Here is a 14823-nt window from a genome sequence, read left to right on the forward strand (position 1 = left end):
CTAAGGGAAAGCCAGGCCATGACCAGACTACGAGAGGCAAAGTGCTGGATGGGAGGGCCAGATAAACAGGCCTTGAAATCCCAGCAGCTCCTGGCCATCTCCCGGGCTTCTTAAATGTGTCATCATCCCACAGCATAAGGGGCTGTCATGAGGACCTCTGCCCCAAGGCATCTCGGGGCCCCCCAGTGGACAGGCGGCTCCATTCAAGGTGCTGCTCACTGGCTGCAGTTCGCCCCGCCCCAGCTGGCCGTGCCTTACGTGCCCTCCTCCCCTGAGAAGGCCTTGCTGTGGGTCCCTCTTCTCAGCACAGTGGAGCGATCTGAGCCCTTCGCTTAACTCCTTTGCTGCATCCCTGTCCATCTCTTCCCACGTCCCACCCAACGATCTCCCACTCTAAAACACAAAACATCCAACACTCCAGCCAAGTCTTCCTTGTTCTGCAGCCATCTAAGAGCTCTGATGTCCTCACGGTGGCCCCTCACAGCCATCCCCCCTACCCACTTCCCTCTACAGCAACCTTGCCCCCCACATGCAGGGAAGGGCTTTAAACCCAGCCAAGCCTCAGCTTTCAGGCCTCCTCCCCTAATGGGACAACTCCAGGATTGCTGGCAATACCCCCACATGGAAGCACTTTCTGGGCCAGCATGAGCACAGGGCCTAGAGCACAGTTACGCCACTGCCCAATAAAAAAAGAGCACAAGCCCAGGAAGGGAGAAAGAACCAGGCCCTGGCCAGCTACCCAAGCCACAGACACCCTGCCCAAAATGCAGTGGTGAGAAAACACAGCAAGGGCAATTACTGATCTGCAGGAGAGTGGCATCGGGTCCACACTGTTTCTGAACCTGGGTCTGGCCTGCTACCCTAGGCTCCCGGTGGCCAGTCCCAGGAGACACCGTCCCGCTCAAGGCAGGCAGGACACAGGTGAATAAAGTCAGGCCCGCCGCTTCTACCTACCGGGCACGCTGGCCAGGGCCCCCACGGAAGCACAGCTCCAGAGCTGAGCTGAGCCAACCAGGAGTCCCTGTCCCTCCCTGGACACCACATCGTGCCCAGGCAGCTGCGACACACGTGGGGCAGCAAGGGCAGAAGATGCCAGCCTGGGGGAGAACAAGCCCTTGGGGACGGCGCCGGACAGAGGCTACAGGACAGACCAGGCCTGAGCCTGAGGCCCGCGCGGGCAGGGGGCAGGAGGGAGCAAGACTGGGGCGCCATCCCTGCAGAGGGCCCCGGAGTAGGACAGGCAGATGGCACCAGGAAAAGGAGCACCAGGACTCCATCCTGCTAGGGGCAAACCGGCCCGGGACCCTGCCCCACTAAGAAAATCCCTGGAGGACACGACCCCCCACCCCCGGCCGGCCCCCCCACCCTCTACCCAGGCTGCTAGGAGGAGACAGGGAGGGGTGCAAGGTCTGGGCCCTCAGCCGGGCTCTACACACAGGTTGTGAAGGCCTGGTGACCCGTCCAGAGCCAGCAGAGGTGGTGGGGGCTCAGCCCCACCAGGCCCCACGCCTGAGCCCTGTTTGCCAGCAGGCGCCCGGAGCAGAGGAGCGGTCCCGGCCACACACCCTCCCCAGGCTGGCCCCATCTCCTCTACTAAGTCTAGGGAGGGGAGCGCTGGTCACCCCAGTCTGGAGCAGCCCCCCGTCCTGCAGGTCCTGTCCGGTCTGAGTCCAGGCAGGGCAAGGCAGGCGGATGGCCCAGCTGACCACCGCCCCCCCCCCACCACAGCCAGCCCCCACCCCTGGCCCAGCCACACCTCTGCACCTGACCCTCCCTGTTGCCTGTCGCCACCACCCACCCCGCCCCCCCCACCAGAGGCTGGAAGGGGACTGGGGTGAGGAAAGGGGAGCACTGGCTCTTCAGGGTGGGTGGGGCTGCCACTCACCCGAGACGGGGAGTCCGTCCCAGCACTTCAACAAGGGGAACATTAGCCTGGGGACCTTTGGGGTTCCCGTGGGGCCACCCGGCACGGGTGGCCTCACCCCACTCCAGAGCACAGGGCCAAGGTGCTCCAGGGCAGCCCCCACCCCCGGAACCCCGACGGAGCCCGTGGGATGAGGATGGGGTGGCCGCTAAGACAGGGTCGGCGAGCATGCAGGGTGACAGGTGCCAGCCACAGGGACCTCAGGTGCGCTCTGCAGCTCTGGACGGCCTCCTCCCACTCCCACTCCGTGGGCCCAACCCAACCGCCGACAGGTCCCCCCCGAGGGCGGGGTCTCCTCCTCCGGTGGCAGGTACTACGTCCAGGGCAGGGCGTTACCCAGCAGGGGGCCCGCGGTCCCGCTGCTCAGAGGTTGGGCTGGCTTGGCCACCTCTTCCCCTCCCCGTGGGGCTGTCTCTGAAGGTGTCCCCGAGGCAGCCATGAGGCCACGGCCAGGGGCCGAGGGCTGAGGAAAGCACCGCACAGTGGGTGGGGTTGGGGGGTTGCCCTTGGGTCAGCACACCTGCCGAGGACAGGCCGGGCAGAGAGCGTGAGGTCCAGGCTTGGGCCCTGAAGGTGGGTGGGCAGGTGGGCGGGGACAGGATCTGGCGGCTGGGGAGTGCGCCCACCCGCAGAGCAGGCCACGAGGGGGAGCCCCTGTGCAGCTGGGTCGGGGGAGACTCTGCACCCATCCAGCCCTCCTGAGCCCTCCTGGGCAGGTGGCCTGTGCGGGAAGACTACAGGGAAGCCGGGCCCTCCTCGCTGTGCCTCCTGCCCAGGGCCGAGGGACAGGAAGGTGGCTCAGCTCAGGCACAGGCCAGGGGGATGGCGAGGACACCGGTCAGAGGGCCCGGGCTACGCGGGGCCTGAGTGTCTGTCTCCAGGGGAGCCGTCTTCAGGACCATGCGGCCCGACACCCCGGCGGAGGAGGGATGTCCCCCAGGAGCCACGACCCCACGGTCCCCGCCGAGGCAAGGCCCAGCAAGCCACGCCCCGGTCTCTCTGCTTCTGCTCCCCGGAGACGCAGAGCCAGGCTCCCCCGAGACCCACTGTCCTGGGGTTCAAACAGCACAGGGCGGCCCCAGACGGTGCCAGGAGCTGCCGCCAAGGGCCCTCCCTGGCATTGCCCAGCAGCGAGAGCCAACGGGGAAAGCACCGCCCCCAGAACCCGTGTGACCAATTCAGAGCTCCCGAGCACTCGAGTCCGAGCGTGTCATCGCGAAGTCATCTCTGAGTCCCAGCCCGGAAGGATGGGGCGGGCACTTCTCCGGGGAAAGGAGATGCCACCGGGCTCCCGTGGCCACAGTGGGGGCTCCTTCGCTGGACCGACAGCTGCGCCTCCACCCGGCCCCCCCGCGCCCCCCCCCCCCCCCGGCACTGGGAGCTGGTGCCTGCCACCACCTGAGCCGCCAGAGCCCAGCACGTGCCTGACACCGTCGGTGACGAAAAGGGGCCTGCCCCTCTCCGCCCCCCGCCCCCACCCACTTGCCAGCTGCACGGAGGAGGCTGGAGGGCAGGGGAGGAGAGGGGAGTGGGGGGCAAGAGCAGGGGCCACACCTGTGCGCACAGAGAGGCGACCCCTACCTGCCTCAGGCAGGGCGAGCTGCCCCCGCCCCCCTCCCCGGGGAAGGAGAGGACACGACGACACGGGGGCAGCACGGAGCCACCGGGCGGGGACGGTGGAGGTCCGGAGCCTCCCGCCTCCCGGGGGCCCGGGTGGGGGCCTCACAGCTCACCGGGCGGTGCTGCTGGGCGGGCTGCTGGGGTGGGAAAGCGCTTGCTGCCCCCGGGGCCAGGACTGCCACCAGGCCTGGCAGCCCCTGTGCAAAGGGCAGAGAGCACACTCCTTGGGCGTTGTGGGCCACACACGAGCTCTGCTGCACATTCTGCTTTCTTACTCTGGCGTTCTGCGTGTTCTGTTTGCAACCCTTCAGAGACGGAAGAGCTGGCTCGGTCGGTTGAGCGTCCCACTCCCGGGTTCGGCTCAGGTCATGATCCCAGGGTCCTGGGATGGAGCTCCGTGTGGGGCTCCGTGCTCAGCGGGGAGTCCGCTCGAGGATTCCCTCTCTCTCCCTCGCCCCCTGCCCCTCCCCCCACGTGCGTGCGCATGCTCCCTCTCTCAAATAAAGCAATCTTAAAAAAAAAAAAAAAAAGGAAAAGCCTGGAAGGTCCGATGACACAAAAACTAAAATTGTCTGCCTGACCAAACACAAGCCCCAAACCACAAAGTCAAGGGACAAGTGACAAAGTGGGGGGGAAAATAGCAGCAAGATGTGACTCAGGGCCCATCTCACGAACATACAGAGAGCTTGAAGCAGTCCACGAGGAAAAGCCCGATGACCCAGTAAGTAAAGGGGGTCGAGGAGGCGAACACGGAAAACGAAAGCCAAAGGCTGCTCCATCCGATCCCACGGCCAGGACTCGCGCAGGGGCTGCGGTCCCAGAGTTGCTCCTTCTGGGGACAAACGGTGGCCAGTGACTGGCCTCGCGCTTCATTCACCTGCCGCTCCGACTAGACAACATGCCACCATGGAACCAAACAAACACCAACCACCAGCAAGGCCGGCCAAAGCGGGAGGGCGGTGGTGTGGGGCATGGAGCAGGTCTGGGAAACATCGGCCAGGAGCCGGGAGACCACCTTGGTGAAGAAAGGCAGCGGCTTCCCACCAGCTAGAGGGCCGACCGCACGCACAGACCAGACAACTGTCAGGGCCGTTCTCGGGCAGACAGCCCCCTGTGCGGTCTCCAAGCTCCCCGCCACTCCCCCCCCCCCAAATCCACGTTCTGGATCTCAGGGCCCATGTTTCTTTCCCATCCCCGAGCCCAGCCTTTGGGTCTTTCCTCTGTCTCATCAGAGAGTTCTTTCCATCCCCACTCCCGGGCCCCGAGCTGGTCTCCACCCCCCTCTCCAGATGTTACCAGCCCCAGTCTGGGAATTCCCGAGCACCTGGACAAAGCTTGACACCTTTCTCCCGCCTGGGCTGTGGGCGGTGCCCTGCAGCCCACCTAGGCAGGAAAGGGTGACTGCCACTCCATGGGAAGTCCCTGATCCCTCGAGGGCTAGCACCCTCCCGGCATCTGCCAGACCCGTGGGGACTCTGCAAAGGAGCCAGCCCCAGGGAGGGCAGGGAGCACACACACACACACACACACACACACACACACCCCTAGGAGTCTCAGGCCTCCAGAGCACTGCTTCTCACGGCGGGGGCGCGGGGCGTGGGGGGGGGGTGGAGCAGAGGGGACGGTCTCAGACCAGCCGCCAGGAGCTTGTTAGAGGCACCCATTCTCAGGCCCCACCTCAGATCTGCAAGATCAGAGACTCCGGGGTGGAGCCCAGAGTTTGAACAAGCCCTCCAGGTGTTCCCATGCAGCCCTCCAGCGTGAGAACCACCGGGACGGATGGTTCCTGATCGCACCCACTTCTAGAAAGGCTAGGAGCTTTCTCTGCTGGGCTCACCTTGGCTGACCTCCCCAGGTGAGAGGCAGGCAGGCACAGCTGAGGATCCCAACCACAGGTGGTCCTGGAGCAAGGATGTGCTTGAGCAGGACTCCCTCCCAGGGGGCCACACCTGTCGAGTGACATGGGAAAGACTTTGTTACTTTCCCGCTGTCCCCACCCACAGAAGTGGGGACAGATACCTCTGGCGAACACCACCTTCCCGGGTACTGGCCCCAGCTCTGCCCACGTTTTCCTGGATACTAGGCGTGTGTGTGTGTGTGTGTGTGTGTGTGTGTGTGTGTGTGTGTGTGTTGCTGGGATCTTGGGATCTATGCTTTACAGAGAAACGTCCCATACACGCTCAGGGGCACTGGAACACACAGTGGGCCGGGCAAGGAATGTGTGTGTGTGTTGGGGGGGGGCTGGAGGGGGGCAGGGTCACAATCTGGGCCCTGGGAGGGTGGAAGTGCCCAGGGGCGCAGAGCAAGGCCGCTCTCAGAGGCCAGGACTGGGAGGGGCTGGAGACGGAGTGACGGAGCCCTTTGTCATCCCGGTGGGGTCGCCGCCCTCCCTCCCTCCCTCCCCCATCACTAGGCCCCTGGGGACCCCAATACACTGTCCCTGGCCGTCTAGGGGCCGGACACCCTCAACGGCGTGGGGGCGGCCTGCGGGGAGCAGCGGGAGAGAAGCCCGACGGAGCCCCCCCACCCGCCTCCCGGGGCCTGGACTCGATAGAGGCTCCTCATGGACCTCTCCGCGGAAGAATGGGTAGACCCCCCCCCACCCCCCCCCCGTCCCCAGGTCTCGGGGAACGGGGCCTCCGGCCCGGTCCTGCACCCGGAGGGGCGGAGGGTGGAGCCCAGGGACGGAGGGCGGTGTCGAGAGGGCTGGGGCGTCGTCTAGGCGTGTTGGGCCCCGCCCTGACCGCCCTCGGGTCCGTCTTCTCACGTCCCTCAGCGCGCCCACCGGAAGCTCCGCCCCGCATGTGGCGGGGCACCGCCTTCCGGCCCCCTTCCGGCTAGCTTCGCCAATGACCAAGCTCGGCTCCTGCCGGGACCCGCCCCCCAGGCCGCCTGAGGAAGCCCAGCCCCTGTGGCCTGACGGACACTTCCTCTGCCCAATCAAAGCAAGCCGGTCGCCTGCGCGCCCCTCTGGGCTCAGCTCCCGCGGGCTTCTCCCCAGCGGCGGGGCCCTGGGAACTGGCGGACGCCTAGGCTGACGTCCCCGGGAGGGGGAGGAGAGTAGGGACTCTGTGCGGAGTCGCGCAGGTCGTCCTGTCTGTCCACGCCAAGCCCTGCTTGTGTGCTTTTGGTTTGAACTTGTCTCTCGAAGTAAAGAAGCTCACGGGTAGTGCCAGAGAGACGCCAGGGCGCCTGCCGCAGTTCCCCTAGGGTCAGCGTGTTGCACGCCTAGTTCAGCTGCACACCAGGAAATGGCATGGGTGCCATCCGAGGGCAGCTCCGTGGGAGTTGCATCCGCGCGCGCACAGCTCTGCAGTGTCATCGCGCGTGTAGAGTCACGTGACTCCCACGGGCGTCCGTGTCCGGTTGGTTCCTTCACGAGGACCCCTCCTGTGGACCTGACATAACCACAGCCTCCTCCCATGTCCTCCCAACCCACGGCAAGCAGTATTGTATTCTCGTCTAGAGTTCCGGGTTATTTGAACACTGTTAGGTAGATGGACCCATGCAGTACGCGGAAGGTATCCGTAACCTGGGAGGGGCTTCCCCCCCCACCCCTCCCCTCACATAATGCCCTTGCGATCCACCCAAATCTCTGCATGTATCCATACTTAGTTCTTCCTTCGTGTTGCTAGCTACAGTCCTTGCTGTGGATCCACCAGGCGGCTCAAGCATTCACCTCCTGAAGGACACCTTGCTTGTTCCCAGTTTCAGGCTTCTACAAATACACCTGCTACGACCATTCATGTACAAGTGTTCGTGCGATCCTAAGTTTCTATTTCTTTGGCATAAATGCCCGAGGGAGGGGCGCCTGGGTGGCTCAGTCGCTAGGCGTCCGTCTTCCGCTCGGGGGTCGTGATCCCAGGGTCCTGGGATCACGAGCCCCGTCCTATCGGGCTCCCTGCTTGGTGAGCCTGCTTCTCCCTCTCCCTCTGCCTGTTGCTCCCCCTGCTTGTGCTCTCTCTCTGTCAAATAAATAAATACGATTTTTAAAAATAAATAAATGCCCAAGGGTACAATCGCTGGGTCCTGTGCAGACGGGTGCTTAGCTTTAATGATTTTATCTTTTTTTTTTTTTTTTTTTTGAGATTTTATTTGCTTATTTGACAGAGAGAGACACAGCGAGAGGGAACACAAGCAGGGGGAGTGGGAGAGGGGGAGAAGCAGGCTTCCCGCTGAGCAGGGAGCCCGACGCGGGGCTCGATCCCAGGACCCTGGGATCATGACCTGAGCCTGAGCCAGAGGCAGACGCTTAACGACGGAGCCACCCAGGCGCCCCCAAAGATTTTTATCTTTTTTAAGGAATCCCTACAGTACCCAACGTGAGGCTCAAACTCACGATCCCGAGATCAAGAGTCCCATGCTCTTCCGACTGAGCCAGCCGGGGGCCCCTGGATGCTTTGCTCTAAAAGGAACTGCCAAATTGCCTCCCACCGCGGCTGTACCATTTTCCATTACCACCCTGCATATTTTTACAGCACATAATTGAAATTTTTTACAAAGCAACATTATTTTAAGACACATTGTTAACAGTTGTTTCTCTCTTCTAACTATATTCTTCTAATGGAATCACCAACATAGTTATTCACAGGTTTACACCCTACACATTTATTTTATTGTATTTATTTATTTTTCCACGTTTCATTGTGACTTTCTTTCCCTTAGCAATCGGTCTTTGAAAAACCTCCCACGTCAGTAAACAAATGCCTAGCTCATTTCTTCTCTGGCCGCGTGGTATTTGATAGCATACGTGTACCGTCATTTACATAACGAGTCCCCAGATGATGGTACTTTTACCTTTTCTCGCTCTCTCTCCGCAATTCAGCTTGGCGCTGCAACTTCCCACTGTGAACGTGTGTCCATCTCCCTCTAGGATAACGACCTCTAAGTGGAATTGCCAGGTTCAAAACCTACGGGCCTTTAAAATGTTGAGAGACACCAAGGAATTGCCTCCCCGAAAAAGGCACACTTGTCCTACACTAGGGCTGTTAGTTCTTTGTTAAGTATGTTGCAAAGCTCTTCCCTCAGTGTGTCTTTTGCCTTGAAAGACTAGGCTTGTTGGTTTGGGCCGTCAAGAAGTTGCACACTTTTTTTAAGATTTTATTTTTAAGTGATCTCTACACCCGACACGGGGCTCGAACTTAACAACCCCGAGATCCAAGAGCCGCATGCTCTACCGACTGAGCCGGCCAGGCGCCCGGAAGTTAGACCTTTTTAGATAACCAAATGTATTAAATTCTCAACTGATGATTTCTGGGTTGCGTATCTTGGGCACAAAGGCCTCCTCCCACGTGTGAGGACCGTGAGGAGACTCGGGACAGAATTGACGAGTCCCTGTTGCCAACTCCTCGGTGACCCAGGCCGGCAGGTTGACCCGCTGGTCCAGTCCCTGTGGCCCTGGACAGTTGGCCGCGGGATCCGGAGCTGCCTGGCTAGGTCCGGGCGGGGGTGGGGGGGTGGGGGTGGGGGCTGGGGGCGGGGCCGCTCTGACACCAGCTGCTGCCGTCCAGGGATGCCAGTCCAGTCTGAGAGAAAGGCAAGGAAATGTGTAATGAGAAAAGGTTAGTTACGCCGTTTCAATGCATAGGTGGCCCGCAGGTAAGCGAGAGACACCCCCGGGGGAAGCAGAGCACATGAGAACAGAGGAGGGAGCAGGGATGCGGCTGGGGCTGTGTGCAGGGGCTGCCGGGTTGGGTTTCCGCGGTGCTAGGAGTAAGGGCTTTCAGAAGGTGAGAGAGCAGAACGGAGATCCCGCCTAAAATCAGTGTTCTTGGGGCGCCTGGGTGGCTCAGTCGGTTGGGTGCCCGCCTTTGGCTCAGGTCATGATCCCGGAGTCCGGGGATCGAGGCTCCCGTGGGGCTCCCTGCTCGGTGGGGACTCTGCTTCTCCCTCTCCCTCAGCCGTCCCCCCCACCCCCCACCCCCTGCTTGTGCTCTCTGGCTCTATCTCTCCGTCAAATAAATAAAATAAAACCTTTAAAATAAATAAGTAAATAAATAAAACCAGTGTTCGTGAAGGGCGACCTCGGCGGGCCGAAGGAAGGACAGGGATATAAAAAGAAGTGGGTCTGAGTGAGCGGGGGAAGAACCCTCCCACGCCAGTCCTAGTATCCACGAACAGGGGCTGCCTTCCCCCGGCTGGCTGCAAGCTGAGGGGCTTCAGTGAACCCCTGGCTGAGAGAGGAACTGCCCCCCTCCACACCCCCACCACCCCCATCGTGGTAGTCCTGCTGGGCTCCTGGCAGAGCAAACCCACCCTCCCCGGAAGAGGATACCTCACCCCAGGCTTCGCTCACCCAGGACTCCCCGGGGGGCCCAGCTGAAGATGGGTCAGTGACCTCCAATTGAAGACACCGCCCACGCTCCTGGACAATCCGCAGGTCTGTCAAAGACAGGACTGGCCCTACCGACATTCCCCAGGGTGTGACTCTCAGAGGCCAGAGAACGTAATTTCGGTAACGGCTGTGAGCGTTTGCCGTGGGCCTAGACTCCCCCCATCCCATCCTCCGGGCAGCCCTAGGAGGCTGTTAGCGGTGTCAGCCCCATTGTCCAGGTGAGGAAATGAGGAAAACACCACAGATGGGTTGAGCGGCTTCTTCTGAATCACTTGCTAGCAGGTGGCTGAGGCAGGGTGTGGATCAAGGACGTTGGGCTTCGAGCCTGACCCCTTTTTGTGGGCTGTGCTCTACAGTCTGGCTCGCTCCCTCATTTGGAGATTCCTGGGGCACGTGTGGCACATCAGTATGTCCTGAAGGCATGAGAGGTGAGCCCAGGTGAATCTCCCCCTGGCGGGCCTTGGGTCAGCACACAAAAAAGGGAGGAGGGTGAGAAAGAGAACCACCTTCTGCTCTTGGGCTTCATCGTGGGGGTGGGGGGTGCGGGGGGGGGGACTTCGAAACAGGGACTGGCATTACCTTTGAATTCTCATGAGATCAGAGAGCGGCGCTCTCGGATATTTACGTATCGTTTGCATTGTTGTGACAGAAAGCTACTCCGACTCCCCAAATCTTCCATAGCCTCTGAGATACAACAACATAAAGACACAGGAGAAGCATTCGAGTCCCACACCAGGATGGAGTCCCGCATGAGCTCCCTGCTCAGCGGGGTGTCTGCTTCTCCCTCCGACCCTTCCCTCTCTCGTGCTTTCTCTCTCTCGCTCGCTCTAGCTCTCAAATAAATCAATACCACCTTTATATAATAATAATAATAATAATAAAATAAAAACAAGAAAAGCGTCCAGGCAGGTTTGAAAAAGAACTTTAGAAGTAAAGAAACACCGTCATTGAAATAAAAAATCCCAACAGATGGATTAAATCACAGATAGGTGCCGCTGAAGAAAAGATTAGTGACCTGGAAGATGGTGCCTCCGAAATTACCTCCTGCCCTGTTTCCCCTCCCGGTGGATAATGTGGTTTCCTCCTTCCCTGAGAAATTGCAGCAGCCCCTCCTCAGAGGTCCAGGCTCTGGCTCTTCAAGGCCCCCTCATCCTGGCTTCTAGGCTCCTGGTGACACCAACCTGTTCCCCTTGCTCTAGGGGCGGCAGGTTCCTCCCGTATTATCTCCGTGACTCCAGTCGTCCGATCCCTGAGTGACCGACTGCTCATATTCGATCCCCTCTGTTGAGAAACTTTGTCTGGTTCTTGTAATCCTGACTCATGCCCGACTGATACAGGATCGGAACTGGGAGTGGTCCCAGAAGATGGACCCACAAAGACGGAGTGTGGGGACGGGTCTGGTCATGCCCTTGGGCTGGAGTGCGGGGCTCGGGTCCTCGCCAACGCGCAGTGGGACGTGAGGCGCCCGTGGCCGGCAGGGACCTCGTAATTTGTCAGGCCCTCACCTGCGGTTAACCGGGACGAAGGGCCCATCCTCAGTAAGCACCCCGGGGAGCCGGAGCGGCCGCTGCCCTGGACTGTCATGGCGCTAGGGATGGCTGTAAAGACCGTGGTGTGGGATGATTCCCGAGTGCACCTGAGAGTGCACAGAGAAAAAAGGACAAGTTCAGGTTCCTTACCTCTCAGCTCAAGTCACCGTATGATAACCAGAGAACTTCCAGGACGGCCCTAAAAATTCGCTCACTTCCTCTACCTGCAAGGGTTGACAGGGCTGAAAATCAAACGCAGCATTTAGCTGTGTGGGTTACAGAATCCCAAAGTCAGCTGAATTCCCAGCCTGTGTTTCTCATGTGAAAGGTAGGGCGGTGGTTGGAGGAGTGGGACCCTGAAGCCTGGCATTGGGACATCTGGTTGGCCTCAGTTGAAACTGAGAATGGGGGTGCCACCACTTTCCCTGAGCCTCAGCATGCTCCAGGACAGGAATGTATTAAGTGTGAGGGCATATTGCATCTCTGCCCCTCCTTCCCCTGGTGCACTCCTGGTCTCCTACCTTGAGTGTTCTGTAACTCTGCTATTTGTCCTCCACACCGAATAGGGAATGAGCTGTGGGACCTTTTTAGGATTCCTAAATTCCAGGCCACTGCTTTTCTGATCCCAAGAATGGCTGGATGGCAGCTCAGTAAGGACGGAGAAGGTACCTGTCTTAGCTTCTTGTGGCAAGCAAGGCCACAGCTGGGCTGGTGTGCCTGTGGGTGGGGTGCTCTGACTAGAGAAGTCAGCTCCCAGACCCCATTTGCTCCAGATGTCTGAGTTGAAGAGGAACACTGTGTCGTGTCTCATTTTCCTTTCACTTTGGTAGTGCAGGAGGGCCTGTGCTGCACACGTCTGCCACCACCCTACTTGCACTTCCACCCATCTCCACCCTCCAGCATCCCCGCACCCCTGCCCCTCCAAGGCCATCACCCCCCCACCACCAGTGTCCCTTTCTCTCTGGCCATACCTCTGTCCATCGCCGGTTGGCCCAAGGTTAAGGGCAGAGCCCCTTCTCCGACTTGTCCCTGGGGACCTGGGCTTTGCAGCTCCTCACACCCCGGGGGCTCCAGCTAAGCACCCGCGCGGATGCTCGTTGTTCAGGGCGTTGACCCGCTCCTGCACCCGCCTGGCGCAAGCAACGCTGATTGGCTGGAGCCCAATGAGTGACGGGACAAAACCCAACAACGTGACCCGACTGCCGCCAGCTCTCAGATTGGCCCGGTATTGAGGGGGGCGCAGGGCCGGCCGGGCGGGCGGGCACGGCTGGAGTGAGGCGGTGTCAAATGGTGGGTAGAGGGAGTCCCAGCAGGGCACAGGCGGTTTGGAGGTGGGTGCGAGCAGCCAAGGGCTGCTGAGGAGAGGGCTGGCCAGGGACGGGAAAGGCGGGGCCTAGTCACTGCGAAGCCCGGGATGAGGCCCAGAAGGGGCTTGAGCACTGGGGGGGGCGGGCCGAGGCTGGGCCTGGGGAGTAGGAATACGCCCGGAACGAAGAGGCCGTCAGTGGGGACATTTCGATGGCACTTCTAAAATCCTGGCCACAGCCTTATGAGATAGATATTATCACCATCATCAGCACCGTCATCCCCTTTCACAGGTGAAAAAACTGAGGCCAGAAGGGTATACCCCCTCCAACAGTCAGACCTATTTTAGCACCTACAAGATTTGATGGTGTGCTTCCTCCTCCTGTTGCTTTGGCTACTCTGTACTGAGGAGCTATAGCTGAGCGAAGCTGCCTACAAGTCCATTTCCTTCTCTTTCTGATCATGGCTCCTCTCAGCCCGTGTTACCAAATGGGTCCTACTGTTTTTGCCTAGCACCTGTGGGGGCCTGAATTTAGACTTTTGGAACAGCACTTTCATCATGGATCGTATTTACTTTATTGTTCTATTTTTGTTGTCGATCTCACCAGATGGGGCATTTTACACCTGAATCAGCAGATGTGGTGCTCATGCATGGCCATACGTTCTGGCTGTATTCCTAATGGCTATCCTTAAGAGTATCCAGTGCTTTACACATGTCAGGGCACCTTCATAATCAGTCTCCCACTCCTCACAAACTTTTTTTTCCCCTTTCTCACACACACACGAAAAGTTGTAAACAAATTACAGGTCTGCAGCTCCACTCCTAGATTTATATACACCCCAGAGAACTGAAAATTCACATCCACGAACTTATGTAAGAATGTTTGTAGCATTATTCACAACACAAAAAGTGAGCAGCACCTAAACGTCCAACTGATGAATAAAATGTGGTATATACATAGGAAGGATTATGTGGCCATAAAAAGGAATGGAGTCCTGCCACATGCTACCATGTGGATGAACCTCCAATGCCATTACATGAAGCGAGAGAAGCCAAAGCCCAAAGGCCATACCCTGTACAATTCTACTCATATGAAATGTCCAGAAGAGACAAATCCAGAGACAGAAAATACGAGTGGTTGCCAGGGGCTGGGAAGGGGAATGGGAGTGACTACTAAGGGATTCAGGGTTTCTTTTTGGAGTCCTAAAACGGATCATGGTGATAGTTGCACAACTCGGGTGAGTATACTAAAAACCACTGAGTTGTGCAGTTTAAAAGGGTGACTTGTATGGAGTGTGAGATGGTTAAGTGAGGTCAAAATTTATTTGTATTTTCTAAATTTTCTACAGTGACCCTATATCAACTGTTACTTTTTTTAAAAATCCATTTGATATTTTTAATATTTTTGTATATTGGTATGTTTTATCTTCTATCAATTGTCTTACACAAAAATAAATGTTTTTGAAATCTTGTGAAACAAGCACAGCAATCATCATGCTAATTTTACAGGCCAGGAAACCAGTTCAGTGATTTAAAAGCACAGGAGCAGAGTGAGTAGGCCCCCACGAGGACTCCCAAGTGCCAGGGTAGTTCTGGGTCTGGGTCTCTACTATTCTTGAACAAAGACCCCTGTTGACCAGTAAATGAGGGCAGTAAAAATTAGGACCATGACATATCAGACATTCCTCTTGTCAGCTCAAGCCATACACTATCCTCTAGTGGTACACCTCCCGCCTAATACCTTTTCCCCGGGCTTCTACTGTAGGGGAACGTAACTCTCTTTCCTGGTTTAGATAGAAACTCCTTCCTTAATTAGAATTTTATTAAGGAGAAACCAAATCACACATACAAAGCACAAATAGAGTAAAGCAGCTGGGTTTTTTTAAATGCTTTATTAACATTAACTAGTACCTTTAGCAGATGAATATGATTGAGCTAACAGTTTGGTCCCTGGGCAAATGAGACATTTGAGTGCACTCACAAAGGAGTGCAGTGTGGAGACTAGAACTAGTTTGTGTCCTCTTGTCACAGCACAGGACACCCGGAGAGCTTCCGCTGCTGCTCCACAGCCTCCGCCCTGTCCAGGGGAGATGAAGGCAAACAAACGCCA

The 14823-nt window shown here is 58.4% G+C and overlaps 2 long non-coding RNA genes across 3 annotated transcripts; both read right to left on the reverse strand.

Annotated features, from left to right (window-relative positions):
• Positions 1 to 4090: 4090 nt before the first annotated feature.
• Positions 4091 to 6344, reverse strand: LOC144380613 (uncharacterized). Its single transcript, XR_013444834.1, has 3 exons — positions 6201 to 6344; positions 5382 to 5493; positions 4091 to 4376 (listed from the first exon to the last, which is right to left on the reverse strand). It is a non-coding gene; the product is annotated as an uncharacterized LOC144380613 (long non-coding RNA).
• Positions 6345 to 9823: 3479 nt separating this feature from the next.
• LOC118547647 (uncharacterized) lies at positions 9824 to 12527 on the reverse strand. 2 transcript variants are annotated; one of them, XR_004923192.2, is made up of 5 exons: positions 12379 to 12527; positions 11384 to 11514; positions 11060 to 11159; positions 10458 to 10562; positions 9824 to 10337 (listed from the first exon to the last, which is right to left on the reverse strand). It is a non-coding gene; the product is annotated as an uncharacterized LOC118547647 (long non-coding RNA). The 2 variants fall into 2 exon arrangements; XR_004923191.2 differs by lacking the exons at positions 9824 to 10337; positions 10458 to 10562 and having other exon boundaries at positions 10785 to 11159.
• Positions 12528 to 14823: the final 2296 nt, after the last annotated feature.

Source organism: Halichoerus grypus, chromosome X, assembly GCF_964656455.1.
Source record: "Halichoerus grypus chromosome X, mHalGry1.hap1.1, whole genome shotgun sequence".
NCBI classification, from domain to species: Eukaryota; Metazoa; Chordata; class Mammalia; order Carnivora; family Phocidae; genus Halichoerus; species Halichoerus grypus.